The following is a 22,168-nucleotide window of genomic DNA, read 5'->3' as shown; positions in this document are numbered from 1 at the left end:
TAATATTCATCACATCTTTTACATTAATTATTTGTTCTCCTGTGTCTCATTTCAAAGTTGTGAGAACAGCTCAGTATCCTAATTGTAATAACAAATCACTCACCGTTTTTAACGCGGAGGCTCACTGTGCCAGGCGCTGCTCCACACTGAGGAAGCCGTGGAGATGACACAGGTGTGACTGTGGGGTGCAGGGCTGGCTCTCAGCTTGTGAGACCTGCTGTGCTCTTCCCACCTGCCTGTGGTGACTCTTGTCGTGCTTGGTAGCTTGCAGTTGTCCACACCGACTATTTACAACCAGGGAAACTGGTGACCAACTAGAGCTGTTTTTCCCTCAAATTAAACATGCAATCAAACTCCTTTAATTGGCACTGGAGCCATCGTCATAACCACTGTAATCATGCTAGACTCCCCTTGAATACATGCTCCATACATGGCAGAAGCTGTACGGCCCGTCTTCATCACCTCGGGGATAGCATCTGCTGAGCAGGAAAGCAGCATGGTGGATGTCACTCACCTCCGCAGGTGAACCAATTTAAGATGCGGAATCCACGATCCTCTTCTTTGGGGTTCACTCACTTCCTTGCAAAGACCTTCAGGAAGCCCCCTTTCCTCTCCTAGGTGCCCTCCAGACGTTCCAGGCCCTAGCTAAGAGAGCAGGAGCTCAGGAGATTTGGGCAGTAGGGCAGGCAGTGTGGATAACAGACCAGATAGCCATTTTGTGTGCTCGCTCTTATCTCTTGGTGAGGTGGCAGTGGCCATGCTGCTGTGATGTCGGTGGTTGAGTGGCCTTTGTAAGGTAAGGTCCTAATGGATATCCTGGTTTAACGAGGACTTCTGGTAGCAAAGGGTATTCCTGTTTCTAGAAAGCAATTTGCTTTTCCCTTTTGGCGGAAGAAAGGTTGTAGAGCTAGCACATGGCGTGGATTTGGGGTCTTTCAGGGTGGCTGTGAGGAATTCTAGCCTGATAACGAAGTGAATGACACTGCAGCTGCTTTCTCTCTGAGCACACTCAGCTATGTGTCACCTGCACAACGACATGGCAGGAGTTTTAGCGCATGACAGACTAGAAAACCTCCTTGGTCTGGTCACAGGCTGGTGCTCCCAATGAAGGGACCGCAGGCTGGCTCAGCTGGGCGCACTTGTACCTTCCTCCCCCACCAGTCTGCCCAGTGGACCTGCCTTCTGCCCCGTGTTGGTTTTCATAGAGAGGACCTGATCAGAAGCAATCTGGAATGATCCAGTGCTCAAGGAAGCCATCGTGCCAGGCCTGGACCCCTGCCACTGCTGCTTGACCTTTTAGGCCAAATCACCCACACAGCCCTGTGTCCATTTTTGATGTGAAGAAGGGCACGGCTGGTGTTAGGAAAGTAAAACTTGCTCCAGAAATCTGAGTAGATGCCTGCTCACATCGCTTACCCAACTCCCTCTCCTGGCCATACACACTTAAAGGGAGCGTGGACCGTGGAGTTATTACATGCAGATGCTGCTGGGCAAAACTACACTGGGGCTTTGGGAAGGACGAGGTGGGTTATGTGTGTGTTGATGGACACCCTTCTCCCTCATGGAACTAGTTCTTCCTGCCTTTATGTTACGGATTTCTATTATGGAGAAGATGCTGGGAAAATCCCAGGGCTTTGGACTCTGAGTCAAAATACTTCTTTCCCAGCTGATGCTTTTTGATTGCTATAGAATCCTAAGGGAAAAATTCTCTCTGTGATGAAGCCTCCCTTTATCTGTGGTCCACTGAGAGGACTGGGCTGTACTTCTAGGTTCTGTGTTGCGAGGGGTCTCTGAAAGTCCATGGAAATACATTGTAACCCCAAGAGCCAGGGGCAAGCAGTGAAGCTCTGTCCCACACTGACATTGGGTTCAAGGAAGCCTACTCTGGAGGACTGGTGGAGGGGGCTGGCCCTGGCTGGTGGGGTGGAGAGGGTAAGCTATCGGGTAGGGCGCTCCTGTCTTTTGGAAATTAGCTGCATGTGGGCCTGAGGTTCCTTCTTTGCTCATTGACATGCAATGGATGTAGCAGCTGTAGGCCATCTACCACCCTGACCAAGTTGTCCTAGCTGTGTGAAATGTCTTAGTGGAGAAGGAGGGAGATGGAAGATCAGCAAGGCTGCTGATTGGGCCAATGAGCTCTCCTGCCAGTCTGTGGCTGTGCAGCTCCCTGCTGATTGCTGTTGGCCACCTTTGGGAGCAGTGTTTGGGAAAGGGTGCTGTTCCTTTCATGAAAACAAGAAGGGAGGGAGGGAGAGAGGGAAGGAATGGAGGGAGGAAGGGAAGGAGGGAGGGCATGTTTCCTATTTGGCCTTTTTTTCATTTTCCTTGAAGTGTGGTTACCTGTGTATTTCGGTGATTTTCTCTGTATTAATCCAGCAGCTGTGCTGAGTGTGAGCCACTATGCTTCATGTTCTAATCAGTTCTGAAAAGACATATGCCACCCATATCTGAGAAGTAGCAGTTTTGGGGAGGTTTTAATTCATGAACAGTCTGGGTTTTTTTTTTTTTTAATTCATGGCAATTAAACTGCCTGGGCTTATTTGGGATTGTATTCAAAGCTGTGTGTGTGTGTGTGTGTGTGTGTGTGTGTGTGTGTGTGTGTGTGTGTGTGTGTGTCTGTCTGTCTGTCTGTCTGTCTGTCTGTCTGTAGTGCTCAGTATTGAACCTAGAGCCTCATGCATGCTAGGCAAGTGCTCTTGCACCAAACCAAACCTCAGCTCCCCTTTTAAATAGCACTCATACATTTATCAGCATCTGTTACTTCGGATACCTTCATTCTGAGGTCTCACTTTGTCAGTGGCTTACTACACACATCTCATTTAAGATGAGGAGAGCTAGCTGACAAAGGAAGACAACAGCACTCCGCTGTGTCCTCACTGTGAGGAAGACTCCTATGGAAACAGGTTCAGTACCTGGGTGTGCAGATAGCATTGTCTGCTCAGTAATGGCGAAGAAAATAACTCTGTGGCTCCTGGTAGCTGTGTGTTGTTTTTCTTCATTTGTGAACACTTTTACAATTTTTCAATGACAGGAAAATGGTGGAAGACAAAGATAGGGTTTGGCCTGGCAGATCCTCTCTCTTCAATAGAATTCTGTCTGTCCTGTGTGATATCAGGGTTTCAAAAAATAAACACAACACTAAAGAGTAAGGATAGAAACAATGTATTTTTACTTTTTATTTTGCCAGTTCTGGGGCTTGAACTCAGGGCCTGAGAACTAACTGTCCTTGGGCTTTCACAAGGCTAGAGCTGTACCACTTGAGCCACAGAACCATTTCCAGCTTTTTCTGTGTATGTGGTAGGGAGGAATCTAGCCCAGGTCTTTGTGCATGCTAGGCGAGCACTCTACCACTAGGCCACATTCCTGGACCTGAATGTATTTTTAAATCAAATAAAAAATTATCCTTGTCAGTCAGAGAATGTATTAGCAACTACCAGATTGGGAAGTGGTGAGGGAAGGAGGGAATGGGAGCAAACCTTAGCCTCAATCCTACCTTTCTGGCCCGAGAAGAAGCTGTGCTGAGGCTCCTCCTGCCTCTCTAGGGGGCACATTTGGGGACCAGGGTGAGTCTCTTACTCACCGTCGTCATCTGTGTGTCTCTGCCCTGTCTAGTGCTCACCTTCTATTTCTGGTTTTGCCTGGACCCTTTTCTCCTGGGCCACTGTGCTGAGATCAGAGCTGCCCTGGACAGGGCGGCAGCCGTGCGGGCTGTGTTACCAAGTCTGCCAGCATGCACACTGGAGTCTAGGTGCTCAGATGATTTCTGAGGGGCTTTTCTCTCCTCACATTGCAGAGCACAGTGAAGCTCAGGTCAAAAGTTCATTGTCCTCAAGGGGCAATGCAATCCCTGGCCTATGTACACACGCACACACACACACACACACACACACAGCTGATCCCAAGCTGACCTGCACAGAGCTGGGTGGACATGGGCTGAGTTGTGGATTGGAGATGAGGATGAGGTGACAGCTCACTGCTTTCTTGGTCACGCATGTGGCCCTCTGCATTCGTGCACGGGTGACAAGGAACCATCAGTGATTTAAAAGATGTGGCCTGCTCACTGCCCTTTAACCCCATGTGGCTGGTACGTGGCTCTTACTGCTAGAATTCCAAATTCTCCATGGGGACCTGGCCTTTATTGGTGAGGTGGGCTCAAATCCTGGCACGCGAGCTGCACGAGAGGTTCCAGAACACTCACTCAAATGCAGGTCCTCTCTCTTCCTCCCGGTTCCCACCGCAGCAGGGCTCAGAGAAGCAAAAGCGATGTTGGAAATGGTTTGAGTGGACTTTTCTTCCATTTTGTTTATTTAAAATACACAAAATCCCTGTCAAACAAAATGATCACAAAACGGATATGCTCGCCAACCACATTTAACGTGCACTAACACCGTGCTCCGTTTTCTTCTGATTCCTGGGAAAGAAGTGCAGTGCACAGGTCCCCTCCTCCAGTCGGTGAGGAGGAAGGAGTGACTTCTTTCTGCTCCCAGCGCCTTCTCTCCTTCTGTCTGGATGTGCCACAAGCCACACACACGCATGCACACGTTTACACCTGTGTATTCTACATGTGTACATATTTTTCCACAAATGATGTCCATCTACACATGCTTGTCCACTGACCATTGCCTTTTCCATGTTGTGACATTTTCCGTCTAGTAATACACTGATCTGTGGGGTTCAGTTCTAATTATTTCATAGTTTTTCATTCATTTTGATTTTAAGTCTGTCTTATGTCTGTAAGTCTCTCACTCCCCCTGGCAGTTCCAGCTTCAGACCCTCAGCTCTACGTACCTTGTGTTGAACTTCATGAAACTTTGCCAGTTTCTGTTTATAACTGTGAATTTTTGTGTACATATTTTGAGGGTCTGTTACTTGGTGCACTTTGGTTCTGGATGTTTGCATCTTTTAGGTGAATTGTTGATTTTTACCATTAAGTATCACTTTCTTTATCCCTCTTAACTGATTTGACTTTTCCATGATTCCAGCTTTCTGTTTATAATTTACTGGCCTACTTTTTTGGTTTATTAGTAGATCTTTTTCAATAAGTCTATATTAAAAATTTCTTTTTATCTATGGTTTAGGTATATCTCGCATAAGTAGGATGAAAATAGACCTATAAAAAATCACCCAGATGGAGTAGATCCATCGCTTGCTAAGTGATGTTTACATGACATTTATAACTACAGAATTTCTCACATAGTTATAATTACAGATGGGTGTTTTTTATCTTTGTTCCTTTCCTGACTGTATCAAGATTATTTATGTTTTTTATTTCAGCTTGCTATTTGGGGCCTGCATGCACTGTAATTGTATAGTCTGCTTGGGCCTTTCCTACAACTGTTGTAATACTTCATAATATCTAAGTACAACTTCTACCCACTTCACAAACATACCATGCCCTGGTTCTGATCACCTCCTCCCATCCCTCCTTGTACTGTTGCTGAATTCTTGAGTTCTGCTTTGTTTTAAAACCTTTCTTCATGCATGTGATCATTATTATCATATGTGTGTATTTTTTTGGGGGTGGGGGTTGGTCATCAGGCTTGAACCCAGGGCCTAGACTGTCCCTGAGCTTTTTCACTCAAAGCTAGTGCTCCACCACTTTGAGCCACAGAACCATTTCTGGTTTTCTGGTAGTTAATTGGAGATAAGAGTCTCCTGGACTTCCTTGCCTGGGCTGGCTTTGAACTGCAGTTCTCAGATCTCAGTCCTCTTGAGGATTACAGGTGTGAGCTACCAGTGCCGGGCTGTTATATTTTAAATTGTGTCAGTGCTTATTTACATGAGTTAGCTTGCCTACTGATTTTCTTTGTTTAGTCTTTGCTTCTTTCTTTCTGTCTTTCTTTCTTTTTCTTTTCTTTTTTTATTTTGCCTTCTGGGTTTAATTTCCTCCTTATTGAAGATATATTCTGGTAGTCCTTTAATTAAATATCTTTGGTAGTAAAGTCTCCCAGGCTTAGATTCAGCGTTGACTCTGTCCTTACGTGACAGTGTTGGCTGACAGATGTTTAGGGAACCAGTGATTTTCCCTGAGCACTTTGAAGGCATTATTTTATTGCCTTCTGGCATCTACTGTTGCTGGAGAGAAATCTTGTATCCATCAGGTTGTTTCTTTTGTAGATAATCTCTTTTCTCCTCTTGAGCCACCTCTAATACTTTCGCTTTGTCTTTGATGTTTTATTGTGATATGTCTTGATGTGGATTTCATTATATCTGTTTCTTTTTTCATTCTGTTCCCATTTACTCCTCCTCCTAAATCCAGCGACCACTTTTACCCTAGTACAATTTTTGGATATCTCTTACCTTTTACTTTCACAATCGATGCTCGATAAGGAATATTACTAAGTAGTGAACTTCATATGTCAGTCTGCTTTCTCATGTCCCACCTTCTTCCTTTCTAGAAATTGCACTCTTTATTCTCATCTTTATTGAATACTTGCTTTGTTCATCAAGCCTTTTGTTTCAGAGCTTGTCTTCATCTCAGTTCTGTGTGCCTTGTTCTATGTCACTTTCCATTATTATTTTGATTTTAGTTAATTAATTAGCTTTTTTTGTGACATACTGGGCAGTAAACTCAGGGCCTTGGTGTTGTTAAGTGGATGCTCTAACACATATGCCATTCTCCAGCCTTTATTTAATTTTTCAAAAATGTCATTAAAATTCTTTTATAGATGATTTTGGTTTGGTCTTTTAGTCATTGTGTTTGGGTGCTATTTTCCTGAAAGGTTGTCTCCAGTGGGAATTGTTTTCTCCTTTTTAAACTTAGTATAATCTGAGGTGTTAAAATGAGTCTGAAAGGTAGCTCTGGCTAGTGTCATGGGGGTTTGTCATGAGTCAAATTAATCTTTTATCTGTTGATTTGTCTGTCCATCTGTCTACCTACCTGTCTACTTACCTGTCTGTTTACCTGTCAGCTATCTATCCATTATGCATCTATTGTCTGTCTGCCTGCCTGTCTGTCTGTCTGTCTATCTATCCATGTATGTCTCTATCCATCTATCTACTTACCTGCCTCTTATCTGTCTGTACTGTTTTGCCTTATACAGATTTGAAAAGAAGATGATTTGGCTTTTGCTGTTATGACTCTGTCTTTCATTGCCAGTGGCCACAGACACTCTACCAATTTCCTTGCTAGGTGGGTTCATTTCTGTTTATAGTTTCAAAAAGGTATTAGCATAAAGGAGATGTATAGAAGGGTTATAGTTTCATCAGTCAGGTAATGAATACATTCATTTTTGGACATTTATTCTGTTTTTTTTTTTTTTAAGTTTGAGGCAGAATCTCTTTGTAGCCAAAGACAGCCTTACCCTTTTGATCCTCCTGCCTCAGCCTCTTAAATCCTGGGATTAGGGGTGCGAACCTCCACATCCTGTCTCAGTGGAAGGTGAAGAGCATAGATGAGGCAAGGGAGAAAATAAAACCAGGAGTGTATCCCGCGTGTGTGGAAGGTGGAGGAGAGGAGAGGTGGAGGAAAGCTTTTACCTCATAGGCACAGGAGGTTGTTTGTAAGGGAAGCCTGGGCAGACCGTCAGATAGGCGGGACACAAGGGTTCTTATAATAAGAACCCTCTCGGTGAGCATTTAGACCCTCACTGTGGGGACAGACCGGTCATAAATCTTGCAGAGGATGAGGTAATGGAAACCAGATGGTGATTAGCAAGTTGCTGCAGCCCTGCCAGTCTGTGGGAAGGGTCGGGGGTGTGGTGGGGCCCTCCTTCCTCCAGGACTTCCCTGGGTCTGTGGACTGGTTTAGTGCTTAGCTAGGCTGTAATATACGATCCTCACAGTGGTCGGCTTTTAATAGCGGTAAAGCATTGGCATGTCTTTTAATATTGTTGGAAAGATACACTGTGATGCCTATAGAGAGACGAGGTATGCTTTGCCAGAACATTTTTGCATTTTGACCTACATGTTATAATAAGATATTTACATAAGACTTCTTTTGATATAGGAATACTAAGTAGAAATTTTAGAATAGCTGGAGTATCCTCACATTATGTAGCTGTTTGTTTTCATTTATGCATTAGCTTTCCTGGCTGTACTCAGCCTGTGTATAATATTCTTATTTTTCTCTGTTCATCTTATAATTGTCTTCTTGCATCTCATGAAATTGTAATTTTCTAGCAGTTCTTGAATGGGGACTTACTATAAAGACATATAACTAGAAAAGTGAATAATAAAAAAAAAGAATCAGAAAACAAAGGCAGGACTGTGTTCTGGTGATTGGAACCTGGAATCCTAGCGACTCAGGAGGCCAAGATCTGGAGAATCATGATTTGAAACCAGCACGAAGGGAAAAGGGTCCATAAGTCTCTATCTTCAGCCAGCCAGCAGAAAGCTCCGCTGGAGACAGAGTGGCGCAGCCACCGCGAGCAGGCAAGCCAACCTCCTGGTGCTAATTTGATGAAGTGCGGGTGTGCATTGTGGGTTCCGGTGGTGAGACCCACCCACACCTCATCCCAAGCAGTGGGAGAACCTTCTGGAGTGCAGCGGTCACGCTGCCCAAGGCCAGCAGCATCTCTGAAGTTTCTCAAGGGACACAGGTAGTATTTTGAACATGCCCAGTTGACCAGCAGGGCCCTGGGGGGGCCCTTGGAATGATGGCTGGGACGGTACACATGTAGGGGTTTGGTGTCCCAGGTCACATGAGATGTTCTGTGGCACAAAACACCGGGTGTGACAACAAGGTGTGTGGTGTGTGACTCACAAAGGACTGTCTCCCCTGTCTTCCCGGGCATGAACCCTGAGTAAGTGTCACAGGACCCTGGGGGACGGTCCACAGTGGAGTGTGTCCACGACTCTTCCTGTCTGCCCATCAGGGGCTGTCTTTTTCTGAGCGGCTCCTTTCCCTCTCTGCCGTCTCTTTTCTAGCCCCTTCCCACACCCAGAGTTGTCTCTGGAAACTTCGTGGTCTTGAGTTCAGGGCCAGTGCCCACAGGGCTAAGTCTGGGATCCCAGCATAAGCCCACAGCCGAAGACACTCAACAAAGCTTCACAGCTTCTGTTTACCACGAGCCTCTGTTCCTCCATGGCTCAGGGAAGAATGGAGGAGTTTCTCATCCTTGGGCTGAAACAAAGCGCTCCAACTTCATGCCAAACCTACTTTCCCTTCTAGTCCACCCTTCTCTTCCAGTCCCCCACTGTCTCCTGACCTTCCAGCCTGTTTGCCTGGGCTATCTCCATGCTGAGACGCTGTTAGACATCTCTTGGACCCCAAGATCAGCAAGAATGACTTGACATGCACAAATGACGGTGCTGAAGAGGAGAGGCAGAGCCAGAGAGCTCATGCGAGTCCTGAGTTGCAGCTCTCACTTGGTGTATGCAGGCTGGCGAATGCCGCTGCTCTGGCTGAACCCTTAACCAAAACAGACTGAGCAGGAGCTTGATTGTGAATACCACCCAGGGTGACCCTGAGAAATTGAAATGAAGTGAAACAGCTCTCAGAAACAGCACAGCCAACCCAAATTGATGAACAGTAAGTGAACAGGCAGGGCCGTGGCCCAGCGCAGACATCATTCATCAGGACGCTTGTGATTTTATTCTTTGGACAGTACTGGGAATTGAACTTGTGTTTGCTAGACAGGTGTTGTGCTGCTGAGCCTCGTCTCCATCCATGTTTTGTGGGTTATTTTGAGATAGGGTCTCCTTTTCCTCCTAGGTGCATGTCTGGACTACTATCCACCTATTTTCAGCTTCTGATCCTGCTAGGGTGCCAGGCATGTGCCACCACACACAGCTGAGAAGGGGTCTACGAAAGCGGGTCTTGTGAAAGGTCTTCTCAGTGGTGGAGCAGAATATTAGGTAACGTGTGCCCTGGATTTGGTGCGTGCCAGATCTCGGTGTGTTCTCATTGTCTCTATCTTCACTAGCACTGTGGATCTATCAAGAGCCTGTTTATCCATCCCAGCACGCTGATGCTGCGTTTCTAGAGGCCATCAAAAGATTTCGTCTCACCAAATCTACTTCCTGTTTTCAGTCCGTGTGGTTGATTCAATGACTGTATCCTATGTTTGGATCTCTGCAGATGAGGCACTGGGATCCATCCTCGTCTTATGCAGTGTCCTTTCTCGGCTCCTGGGACATAGAATTCTGGGTTCCTCACCTCTAGAGTTTCCAACAGAGGAGGAAGAAATGGGGCTTGGAGGTCTATATTTTCATAAAGCTCTGTACTTGGCTGTCAGTTTTGTGCACAGTGGCTTCTGGGTCACTCAGGCAGTGAGGAGTCCCTGGGGCCATGTCACAGGTTAGATGAGGTATCCTGTAACATCCAACACCCCGATGTGATGGATGTCTTTACTATGCCACTTCTTCCACTAGACAACCTGGGATATATAAGCAAATCCCTTCCTAATGCTCAGCTTAGAGACTGGAACGTGAAGGCAATTCAGTCACTGTGTGAGACTGAGGAGAGTAAAGACAGATGGAAGGAAGAAAGGGAGGGAGGAGGAAGGGAGAGAAAGAGACAGGCAGGAAGGGAGGAAGGGTGAGGAGGGAAGGAGGGAAGATGGGAGGATAGATGAGGGTAAGATGGATGGTGGAAGGATGGATGGATGGGTAGAAGGGTAGATGAATGGCTAGACATTGAATGAATGAGTTTGAAGGGAAGTTTAGGTTTAGATCACAGAAGGAGGGCGACCATACCAGGGGAACCGGTCCATAACTCTGGAGACAAACCAACATTTCTGAGCTCATACTCCTGCCTCATATGTGCATAAAGATGGAACTCTCTTCCCCCCACATGCTTCTCCTGAGAACGGTCTTCTTGCCCGTCTGGATTTTGGAAACAGGTGACTGTTACCCAGACAGTGGCCATGGATCTTTGCTCACCTGCTTCTTTCGTTTTCGTGCCCTGTCCCCCTCCCTGTGCAGTGAGACTCCTGTACCACCACATGGCTGCCCTGTGACGCTTTGCCTTCCCCTGCACCACAAGGGATGGCTGTAGCTTTTCTTCTCCATTTCTGGACCTCCCACACTCTGCCTCCAGGCAGGTCTTCAGCTAACGGTACCCCCTGCGGCGTTGGCCTTTGTTGGTTGTGGGCACCTCCGTGTAGTCTGCAGAACTGGACACTGGGGGCTGGAATAGGCTGAGTCGGGCACTTACAATTAGCTGTTACCCTCATCTTAAACACAGAGTTGTTGGGGGGAAGACTTCGGGCTGACCTATGTCCAATAGCACATTTGAGTTTTACAGTAGAACCCACGAGCAGATTCAGCCTGTTACCTCCTTTATCATGGTGAGGACGGGGCGGAAGGTGACTCTTGGAAGCTGGGTCCTGTCGTATGGCTGATATCTGCGCCACTAGATGACGCCTCAGTTCAAGATGGTGCAGTCAGCAAGGACGCTGTACCTGAGAGGGCAGCACGTGCTGTGGTGGGCAGAAGCCCTCACACCTGTGCCCTTCATCCTCCTTGACAGAAACCTAAGGGATTCTTTCACTCCTTCTGCCCCTACTCTATGTCTGCAATATCTTCATTTTCCCCCCAGGTTGCCCTCCTCACTGTCCTCAGGCAGCTGTGACAGCTCTGGGCATCACACGTAACGCTTGACTGCATTTATCTTTTCCTCGTTAATCTAGACTGGATCCAGATGCTCCATCCTCATCCTCAGTGTTGACGTGGCCAGCAGCAGGGAGAAGACAGCTCATCCGCCTGGCTTGTGGGTGGACATCACCCCAGGGCGTGTTGGGGCTCCTTGGGTTTGCATGTTTTGTAGTTAGTCTTGGGATAGAACATGGGGCCTTGTGCTTGCTAGGCAGGCACTCTACCCCTTGACCCACACCCTCAGCCCTGGAGTTCCGTCTGTAAGGAAGGAGGGGCGGTGGGTGATATCTTTGCCACCCATTCAAGCCATACATGAGAAAAAAAGCTGGCTTTGCCATTATGTGCTCATGATGTGTTCATTATGTGAGCTTGGGTTGCCCTTGGTCACTCTGTCTGGGCATGGCGCCCTGGAGCCTTCAGGATGGGATAATGTCGCTTACCTGCGGCATGCACAGTACATCTTCTGGCTTGGAGTCAATGGGTGTTGCCTCTGGGTATCTAATTTTCTTTCTTCCAATAGCTGACTTCTGTTTTGTTTTAATGCTGGTCCTGGGGCTTGAACACAGGGAGTATTATCCCTAAGCTTTTTAGCTTAAAGCTAACCTGTAGCCTTGAGCCACAGCTCCATTTCCGACTCTTTGGTAGTAAATTGGCAGTCAGAGTCTCACAGACTTTCCTGCCTGCCTGGCTTTGAACCGTGATCCTCAGGTCTCAGCCTCCCGAGAGGAGGAGGATTGCAGCACCTAGATTGACTTGCACTTTTGAAATGTCCGCTGGTACCGATAAGGGGTGCAGAGAAGTCTGCATAGAGAGTGGCTTTGTTTTGGTCAACATGTTTGAGGAATCCAGAGATCACCCATCCCTCCTCTCACAGTGTCACCATGGTGTGCACACCGCTGGCAAGTGTGCAACACGTCTGCAGGTCAAGTCCTGTCTCCATAGTGAGACAAAAGGAGGGTCCCCTACACCCCACACACAACCACTGAACACAGGGCCTCCCACTGCCCAGGCCAGTGCTTGGACACTTGAGTCACTTCCCCAGCTTTTTGCTTATAGTTTGCACTATTTTTTCCCATGCCTGTCTTAGCCCTTGATTCCCTTACTGTTGCATCACAGGTATCTGGGACTGCAGGCCTGCACCAGTGTGTTGGGCCTGGGCCAGAGCAGCTTCTGTTGGCCGCTGGCGAATCTGCACACACGTCTGTAGCTCCAAGCTCATGTGTCTCTGTATGTTGCGGAGCGGGCCCTCCCATGCTCCGCCATGCTTGGCGCTTGCCATTCCCAGTGGAGCTCCCTGCATCCCATCCTTTCCCTGATTTCTCACTATGCAGAAGCAGAGCTTAGAGGAGCTCAGGGCTGGGATGGGAGGGCCGAGGTCCCAGCCGGGTCTCTGCTCACCTTGGCTCTGCATGTGTGCATTGAGGTATAACTGAGCTGGACTGAGAATTTGGAGCCAATCCATAGTTCCCTGATGGCTGGATTTTTTTTTTTTGGCTTCTCGAGTCTGGCTTGCATAATTCTCTCCTTTTCCCCCCTTCTGATTAGACCAGCTGTTACCCCCGTGGCTGAGAGTGTGTCTGTCTCTGGCACAGCCCCTTACCTTGGATTTTGTGACATTGTTTGGATCCTTTGTGGGCTTCTCAGTTATGTTCTGGATAATTTATGTTGTCAGATAAATGCCCTCGGGGTAGATGAAGTATTAATAGTGCTATAATGCTAATTTAAAAATACCCATTGCACATATTCAATAGAATACTCCCTGGGCTCTACTCTAGGCCAACAATGTCTTAGTTATAAAGCAAGTCATTTCAGCCCAGGAGAGATTTTGGCATGAAAATGTACCATAGAAAGGCAGCGTGTAGGAAATCTTAGCTGGTGTTTTCAAACTTTATTGGAAAAGTTACCACCCATTGGCAAGTAAGTACCTAATTTAACTACTGCACTCCACAGAATTCAGTTAACAAAGTTGCCATCAATGTTGGCCTTTGGATTTAGAGAAAAAGAGATTAGGAAGCACATTCAAGGACTAGGGGTGGCTGTGGCCTCACCCAGCACCGTGGAGTCCACTGTTGTCAGCCCCTCTCCGTGGGGTGTCAGCTGGACGGGACGCCCAGCTTCTCCGTGGAGCTGATGTTAGAAAAAGAGAAGATGGCCGTGAAGGGAAGGAATGCTCTAAAAATATGTTTGTGGCTCCCCCTTAGCTTTCTCTGGATGCCCAGGGCAAATATTCTTGCTTTTGAGAATTTTAGAAAAGGATGAAGACTGTAAACAAGTAGGAGCTGACCTTGTTTAGAGTTCGCCTGTGCGGGAGAGCTGGAGTGTGTGTCTTCCTGTGCCGGCTTCCTTCACTTAGCAGGATGGCTTCTGTGTCACCTGTTGTTGGAAACAACAGCACGTCTTGTTTCCAAGCACCAGGGATTCACTGCGCTGTCAGGCCACGCTCGCCCTGCTTCTTCATCCAGGGGAAGAACAGAATTTCTGTCTGTATCAGGGCCGTCATGGACGGTGGTGCAGAGAAGGCATGGCAAGGCCTGGTGTGGAATGGACACCTCTTCCACACGCTGACCCCTTCTGATACATGCCCGCGTGTGTGGGCCCCACTCGTGAGCCCACACTGGCTTCATGTCATGTCTTCCGTAATGGCTGCCCCAGCAGCAGGGCTCTCCACACTTTCTTATTTTGCCTCTTGGAGAGTGGCCATTCTCAAAGATATGAGGTAATATGTCATTGTCATTTTAACTTATACTTCCTTGACAATAATTACTGTTTTGTGCTAACACGGAGGCTTGAACTCAGGTCCTGGGTGCTGCCCCCGAGCTTTCTAATTCAAGACTAGCCACAGCTCCACTTCCAGTCTTTTTGATTTTCTGGTTATGGGGCTTCCCTTCCAGTTATTTTTTAAATTATTTTGGAGTTAATTGGAGATTAGAGTCTCACAGACTTTCCTGCTTAGCCCCAGCCTCATGAGTATGTAGGGTTGGAGGTATGAGATGCTGAGTGTGGGGAAACCTTGGTCAAAGACATGAAGTTCCAGGTGGGTGGAAGGAGCAAGCTGGAGAGCTTTGTTGTGCTTGTGGTATCAGAGCACTCGCAGTAGATCTGAAGCCGAGGTAATCACCTGTTCATTAACATACGGACACATGCTGCAAACCATCATGTGACAGGTGATGCATAGGTATTGTTTTTATTTTTCAATTAAAATAAGTAAAAAAATTTAAATATCTTATTTTTGATACTCGGTACCAGGGCTTGAACTCAGGACCTCATTCTCTCCCTTGGCTTTTTCACTCACCGCTGGCACTCTACCACTTGAGCCATGCCTCTAGTAATCTTTTTGCTAGTTAACGGGCAATAAAATTTCACAGACTTTCCTGTCCAGACAGGCTTTGAACTTTGATCCTAGATCTCAGCCTCCTGAATAGCTAGGATTTTGGTATGAGCCTCTACATCTGGCAAAAAAACATTTGAATAAAGAAGAAAACAACTTGCCATTCACCTTGGAAAGCAAAGTTGTGTGTGTGTGTGTGTGTGTGTGTGTGTGTGTGTGTGTGTGTGTGTGTGTTTCATGCTTCTTCAAGTCATTCTTTCTTCTGTCCCTCTTTCTTTTATCCCTCTACCTGTCTTTTGCTTTTTGGACCACTAGATCATGCCAGAAGCCTTGTGCATCCTGGTCTTTCTGTAAGGACGCCAAGTTATGTGTTCTGGGCTACAGCAAGTGCTGGACTGTGACACAGCTGTTTAGATCAGTTGTGGCCACACAGAGGTCAGGAGGAACACAAATGGAGTTGGCTGGGGTCCTCCCTGCTGTCACGGAAGAAACCATTTATAAATAATTTTGCCCATTACAAATATTGATTTTGATACAATGCCTGAGTCATTTTCCAATTTGAATATATTTTCCACTGAAATAGATATTATTTGTGATTTTTCATGTTTGAGGATTCTTCTAAATAATTGCATTTGGGGATTGGATATTTTACTTGGAAAGTTGTAGTCACTACAGAAATTTCATTTTTGAAAGAGAGCAAGAAGGAGAGGAGAGAAAGAGATTGAAGAAAGAGAGAAGACAAGAGAGAGTGGGAAGAAAAAGAAAGGAAGAAAGAAAAAAGAGGAATGAATAAATTTTATATTTGCACATAGAAACTTTCTAAGAAAGATTCTTACCTGTCTTTTTGGCTTGGTTGGGTTCTAACTTTAAAAATGTACTCATGTTCTCACTGTTTCTAAAGTTAGTTATTTCTTTTCTGGGACCAACACAGCACTCGCTTAGTTTCAGTCTTCAGGATGACTTGGTAAACAGGACTGTTGTGAGCAGTGGTGAGTGCTCGTTGAGCAGTCTGGGGGACTCAAACTGCTGTCACTGAAACGAGGGAGGGGGTCTCGGGGCTGAGGGTGGGGTGTTCTTCAGTGCTTCCTTTGCAAGTGCTAGTTCAGAATTGGCCTTTGCTCCATTCCTAATTTTGTATTATAGCACCCACAAGGGTGGAATGTTTTCTCTTTTTTAAAGAACGGGCATGATTCCAAGTTCTTTCTCCCCATTGAGTATTTAAAAATAATGTTCTTAAGAAATAGATTTTTATCAGAAGTAGTGCTGTGGCTCAAGGGGTAAGGCGGTTGCCTTGAGCTGAAGAGCTCAGGGACAACATCCAGGCCCAGAGTTCAAGTCCCACAACTGACCAAAAAAGAAAAAAAAAAGAAAAGAAAGAAATAGATTTTATCTATGAATATCCAGTCAAGCCTTTTCTGTTCTTTTTTTCCTTCTTTTATTATAATTATTATTTTTTGCACATACTGGGATTTCAACTAAGGGTTCATGCTTACAGTTTGTTCAGCTGATGCTCCACCTCCAGCCCATTTTTTTGTCAGTTATCTTGAAGATGGAGTCTTGTGGACTTTTCTGTCCAGGCTGACTTCAAACCTTGATCCTCTTGAGTAGCTAGGATCGTGTACACAAGCCCCCAGAGCAGTTATTATCTATCTTTGGAAAGAGAATTAAGGTTTAGCAAGTTTCAATTGTTTTTCAGATCATTCCAAGATCTTTGGTGAACTAAGAAAAGCTGTGCTGATATAAAGCAGGACCAATGACCCAGAGAAGAAAGATGGCAGAACCAAGAGGAGTTCAAGGTACAGATGTAAGGAACTCAGATCCAGCCCTCTGCCCTGGTTTGAAGACAGTTATTTCCTTTGAATACTTAATCCCCAAAGCCTCTTGATAATGAACTTAAGAGAAAGTAGCCAACCTGACAATGGTCTCTGCAAGTGATTAGATTCAATCTTATCATCACAGTAGAGCCCCAAACTAAGTCTTGGTGGCTTGATAAGGACAGGAAGAGAAGATCAGACAGAAGTACAGACCAGCTCCCATTTCAGTGTGGTACACCTAGCCAGAAATGGGTGGCTAGACCCACAAATAGGCTGTCAAGATTCCCAGCCTCCAAAACTGTAACCCAAGAGAAACCTCTTTTCTTTATTAACTAGCCTGCTTCAGGTATTGCATTATAGAAATGCAAAATTGACTAATCATATATCTCTATCTTTAAGACTTAAAAAAGTATGTATGAATAAATATCTTGCATCTCTAAATGGTGGTATTTATGATTCCATAAGTCCAACCTTTGCTTGTGTTGAGGAATGAAGTTGGCTGTATGAAATATCCTTGACTAAATCTGTTCCCCAAATCAGAGCCTGTCTCCCCAGCACCGTTCCAGCCTCCCACTCTGGGGATCAGAGTTGCTCTCCTGTATTGCAGCCTTCTCAGCTGCCTTTTCCTCTCTCTGACCCCCTCCAGAAGAGACCGAGAGAAGGGAAATGGCCACAGATCCAGACTTTTGCAGTGTTTCCATGCTACTACTAAATGTGGCTTGTAAGCATTTTCTTCTTGTCATTTTATACAAGTGCAATTGTGACCTCATTTCCAGAGGCACACTCAATGAAAGAGTCTGTGCATTCATTAACCACACCCTTGAAACTAAAACAAGAACAGCAGCAAGGAAAACCCGTATGGGAGAGTGTCAGCATACTATCTCAGAGTACCTGATCTCATTTCCCTTGGGAAAGCATCCCCACAACATTCTTGAAGAGTTGACGAGTCTCTCCTTCACCAAAATTAAGTCAGGGCAGTCAGCGTATATCAGTCAGGAGCCCTGGGCTAGGCCTTGAATGGAGTTGGTGTCCAGGAAGAGACCAGTGGTAATGCAGTGGTAATGTCCCTATCAGGGCGTCTAGTCCTTCATGTATTAAAATACTTCACCAAGTCACTGGATGAAGCAGTATAAATCTCTTACTGCTGTTGTAACATAGTATCAGAGTCTGGGAAGCTTAAATAGCAGAAATGCATTTTTCTCCCAGTTATAAAGGCTGGAAGATCAAGGTAGGGATGTAGTCAGGGTTAGTTTGTTCTGGAGTGTTTCAGGTTTTTTTCTCCACCTTTGAATCATCTTCCCGCTGGGTGGGCCCATCTCCAACTTTTCTCTTTTTATAAAGACAACGGTCATTCTGGATGAGGAGCCTTACTTTTAGCGAATTATCTTTAGAAAGCCACATCTCCAAATGCAGTTATACACTGAGAGCTCAATGTTAGGGTCAAGGGAGGAAAGGAGTGACACACCCCAGCCTGCCAGGGTGAGCTGTATAGCCTGGTTTCCTGCTCTTAGAGAAACGTGAGGGGCCATCATTCTCAAACTTTCTCCTGTCTCCCACTTTCCTCCTGTGTCTGTTGTCGTTCCGTCACTAGGACACAATGTCCGAAACACATAAAAGGAAGAAAGATTTTCCCCTAACTTTTGGCTTTGGGGTCCAGTCTGTGACTCTCTGGGCCTGTGGAAGCACAGTACACCAGCTGAGTGGCAGAGGAGACTTCCTCCATTATGAAGGAGACAGGAGGACACCCGCAGCAGCGTGAGGGGCTGGGAACATGCCCACAGAGGCCTAACTCCCTTCTCCTAGGCCCCACCGCCTAAGTGTTCACTACCTCCTGACAGTGCCAGAGGCTGGGGCCAGGCTGTCAACAAGTGGGCTTTTAAAAGGGAGTCACCAGGTCCTGCTCTCCAGGGGCCAGGCTGGGATGGGGGTAAGGAAGCAAGGCACAAGATTTAAGGGGATGCTCCCTCTCTAGGGCTGGTCCTGCATTTGCATGGGCCTGAGAGGGAATGTCTCCTTGACTGGAGACCTCAGGGGTCTCCCCCCTCAGCCCCTTCCTCTCCACTTGGGAGATGCTGCCTCATGGTTGGGCTGGAATCAGGGCTGTATATTTTTTATGGTGGTGCCTTTGCTGGTCAGAGACTGCCATGCCTGCTAACTACTCACCAGGAATGAGCGCCCGAGGCTGAGAGCTTGTTCAGTGAATGGATTCCATTGTCTAGAGGCTGGCCAGCACCATTATTTTGTCTAAAATGTTTCACTTAATGATTCATTAGCTGAAGGTGAAAAAAACGTAGTTTTATTTTAAGGTAGGATATTTTTAGTCAGTTGACAAAGGGCCTTTAGGAGACGTAGCAATTTATTTGCTGAGAATTATTTTCTCCAAGTGGCAACATTTCAGACCGTGTTAAGAGCTTGCAGTGGAGGAGTGTAGCCTCCTCATGTAAAGAATACCAGTCGGTTGGTGCTTACTCTGAGCTTAGCATCACAGAGGTGTTGTGATTCATTGGAGAACCTGATGAAGTACAGAGAAGAGAGCCAGACTGTGGCCAGCCAGGGGCCAACCAGCTAGGTCCCCCCCAGTCATAGCTGTGGGAACCACCGAAGCTTGTTTTGCTTTTTGTTTCTGCCGTGACGCTAAATACATGATACTTGTGTCAAACACCATCCAAGCAGCCCACACTTGATGCCCCGCTCAAATTCTGTCCGATTCTACCTGTGTCAGCACGCAAGTCCACAGGAGTATCCTTCTCTCCGGGGCCAGTGGTGTGTGTCCAGTGCTGTATGTCCAGTGGTGTATGTCCAGTGCTGTGTGTCCAGTGGTGTGTGTCCAGTGGTGTAGGTCCAGTGGTGTGTGTCCAGTGGTGTGTGTCCAGTACTGTATGTCCAGTGGTGTGTGTCCAGTGCTGTATGTCCAGTGGTGTGTGTCCAGTGCTGTATGTCCAGTGATGTGTGTCCAGTGCTGTGTGTCCAGTGGTGTGTGTCCAGTGCTGTGTGTCCAGTGGTGTGTGTCCAGTGCTGTGTGTCCAGTGGTGTGTGTCCAGTGGTGTATGTCCAGTGGTGTGTGTCCAGTGCTGTATGTCCAGTGGTGTGTGTCCAGTGGTGTGTGTCCAGTGCTGTATGTCCAGTGGTGTGTGTCCAGTGCTGTATGTCCAGTGGTGTGTGTCCAGTGGTGTGTGTCCAGTGCTGTATGTCCAGTGGTGTGTGTCCAGTGCTGTGTGTCCAGTGGTGTGTGTCCAGTGCTGTGTGTCCAGTGGTATGTGTCCAGTGCTGTGTGTCCAGTGGTGTGTGTCCAGTGGTGTGTGTCCAGTGCTGTGTGTCCAGTGGTGTGTGTCCAGTGCTGTGTGTCCAGTGGTGTGTGTCCAGTGCTGTGTGTCCAGTGCTGTGTGTCCAGTGGTGTGTGTCCAGTGGTGTGTGTCCAGTGGTGTGTGTCCAGTGATGTGTGTCCAGTGGTGTATATCCAGTGCTGTGTGTCCAGTGGTGTGTGTTCAGTGGTGTGAGTCTAGTGGTGTATGTCCAGTGGTGTGTGTCCAGTGGTGTGTGTCCAGTGGTGTGTGTCCAGTGGTGTGTGTCCAGTGGTGTGTGTCCAGTGGTGTGTGTCCAGTGGTGTGTGTCCAGTGGTATGTATCCAGTGGTATGTATCCAGTGGTGTGTGTCCAGTGGTGTGTGTCCAGTGGCGTGTGTCCAGTGGCGTGTGTCCAGTGCTGTGTGTCCAGTGCTGTGTGTCCAGTGCTGTGTGTCCAGTGGTGTGTGTCCAGTGGTGTATGTCCAGTGGTGTGTGTCCAGTGGTGTGTGTCCAGTGGCATCTGACTTGGGGTCCTGCATCTTCCCCTTCAAGTTCAATGATTTTCTGCAGTGCCTCACAAAAGACCCTCAGAAGTGCAGAAGATGGTAGGGAATCCACAGGACCGGTGGGGAGATGTGCGTGGGTTCTGAGGGCGAGGTCCCTGCCTCTGTGTATTTGGGGCTGCTACTGACAGGGTCTCCTCTCAGTGATCGCAGATCCAGTGTCTCTGCAGACGCTCAACTGGAAAGTTCCACGCAGGTTTCCCTCTGGAGGCATGGCGCAGTCACTGACATTGGTGACTGACCAGCCCCCCCCCCTTCCCCAGAGCTGGGGCTGACATCCACAGCTCCAAAGCACCAATCAAGGCTTCGTTTTCTCCGGATACAAACCTCCACTTAAGCCACGGGTCTACTTTGGGCTTTTTTAGTGCTTAATTGGAGATAAGAGTCTCACATACTTTTCTGTCTGGCCTGGCTTTAAATCTCGTCCTCAGATCTCAGCCTCCTGAATAGCTAGGATTACAGGCATGAGCCCTCACTTGAGATGATTTTAGTCTTATCTCTTCTTTCAAAGGCTCACCCATGGACTCTGCTTACATAAAAGAATATACCTGAAGTACAAGTATTACGAATCATCCTTCCAAAAATGTATATTTATTTATTATTAAAGAATTTATTAACATCGATTTGTTTTTATAGTCCAGAGGTCTTTATTTATTTTTACATCTCTTAGGCCATGAATTCATAGGGGATAGGTTCCAATAGCTCAGGTTCCTTCCCGTTGGTTCTCACAAAGTGTTCTCCGCTGGGTGGAGCGGGCTGGCGCTTCAGCTGAACCCAGGTTCCTTTCTCTTTGGCTTCCTTCTTTTTCTGGTCATTTTCCTTCACCCGTTTCAGGAAACCATCTCGGCTCTTAGAGTACTTAATATGCTCAATACGCACATTAATACTCTTGGCAAGGATCTTGCCCTTAACTTGTTTGTTCACAACAGTGCCAACAGCATGCTGGGTAACATTGTAGACCCTTCCAGTTTTGCCATGATAACATTTATGGGGCATTCCCTTTTGAACTGTACCCATTCCCTTGATGTCTACAATATCACCCTTCTTGTAGAGTCTCATGTATGTGGCCATGTAGTTGCGTTTATATTTCCAATACCATGTCCATAGCATTGGGTAGGCAAATATTGAGTCCTCGCTCTTGTACTGTTTGGATCCAATAGCCACATATTAAGGATACCATGCGCCTTTTGTTCCTTTGGTCTTGACTTGTCTCACTCAACATGATTCGCTCTAGATTCATCCACTTCCCTGCAAATGCCATTATTTTATCTTGTCTGTTGGCTATGTAGAATTCCATTGTGTGTGTGTGTGTGTGTGTGTGTGTGTGTGTGTGTGTGTGTGTGTGTGTGTGTGTATATACACCACATTTTTTTGTATTCATCTGTAGTGGGGCATCTGGATTGTTTCCATGGCTTGGCTGTTGTGAACATGGCTGAGCAGGTGTCCTTATCATATCTTAGGTTATGATGTTCAGGATAGATGCCCAGAAGTGGTATGGCGGGATCATAGAGAAGCTCTATTTTCAATTTTTAAAGAAACCTCCAAACTGCTTTCCAGAGTGGCTGAACTTGTTTGCATTCCCACCAGCAGTGTAATAGGGTTCCGTTTTCTCCACCACCCCGCCAGCATTTGCTGTTGTCTG

The 22,168-nt window shown here is 46.7% G+C and overlaps 1 protein-coding gene and 1 pseudogene across 2 annotated transcripts in view; one reads left to right on the top strand and one right to left on the bottom strand.

The window, feature by feature from the left end:
- The first annotated feature begins 16,582 nt into the window (after positions 1-16,582).
- The window catches only part of Erg (ETS transcription factor ERG), a 119,281-nt gene continuing 113,695 nt past the window's right edge, over positions 16,583-22,168 (top strand). For both annotated transcript variants that reach the window (XM_090349311.1, XM_090349309.1), the window contains exon 1: positions 16,583-16,662. The gene's annotated coding sequence lies outside the window, so the exon portion shown is untranslated. The remainder of the gene's footprint in view (positions 16,663-22,168) is intronic.
- Positions 21,193-21,597, bottom strand: LOC150069704 (large ribosomal subunit protein eL21 pseudogene; annotated as a pseudogene).

Source organism: Megascapheus bottae, chromosome 1 (genome assembly GCF_031878675.1).
Source record: "Megascapheus bottae isolate mThoBot1 chromosome 1, mThoBot2.hap1, whole genome shotgun sequence".
NCBI classification, from domain to species: domain Eukaryota; kingdom Metazoa; phylum Chordata; class Mammalia; order Rodentia; family Geomyidae; genus Megascapheus; species Megascapheus bottae.
Note: the sequence above shows the minus strand (reverse complement) of the source record. Positions and strands in the feature narration are given on the sequence as shown.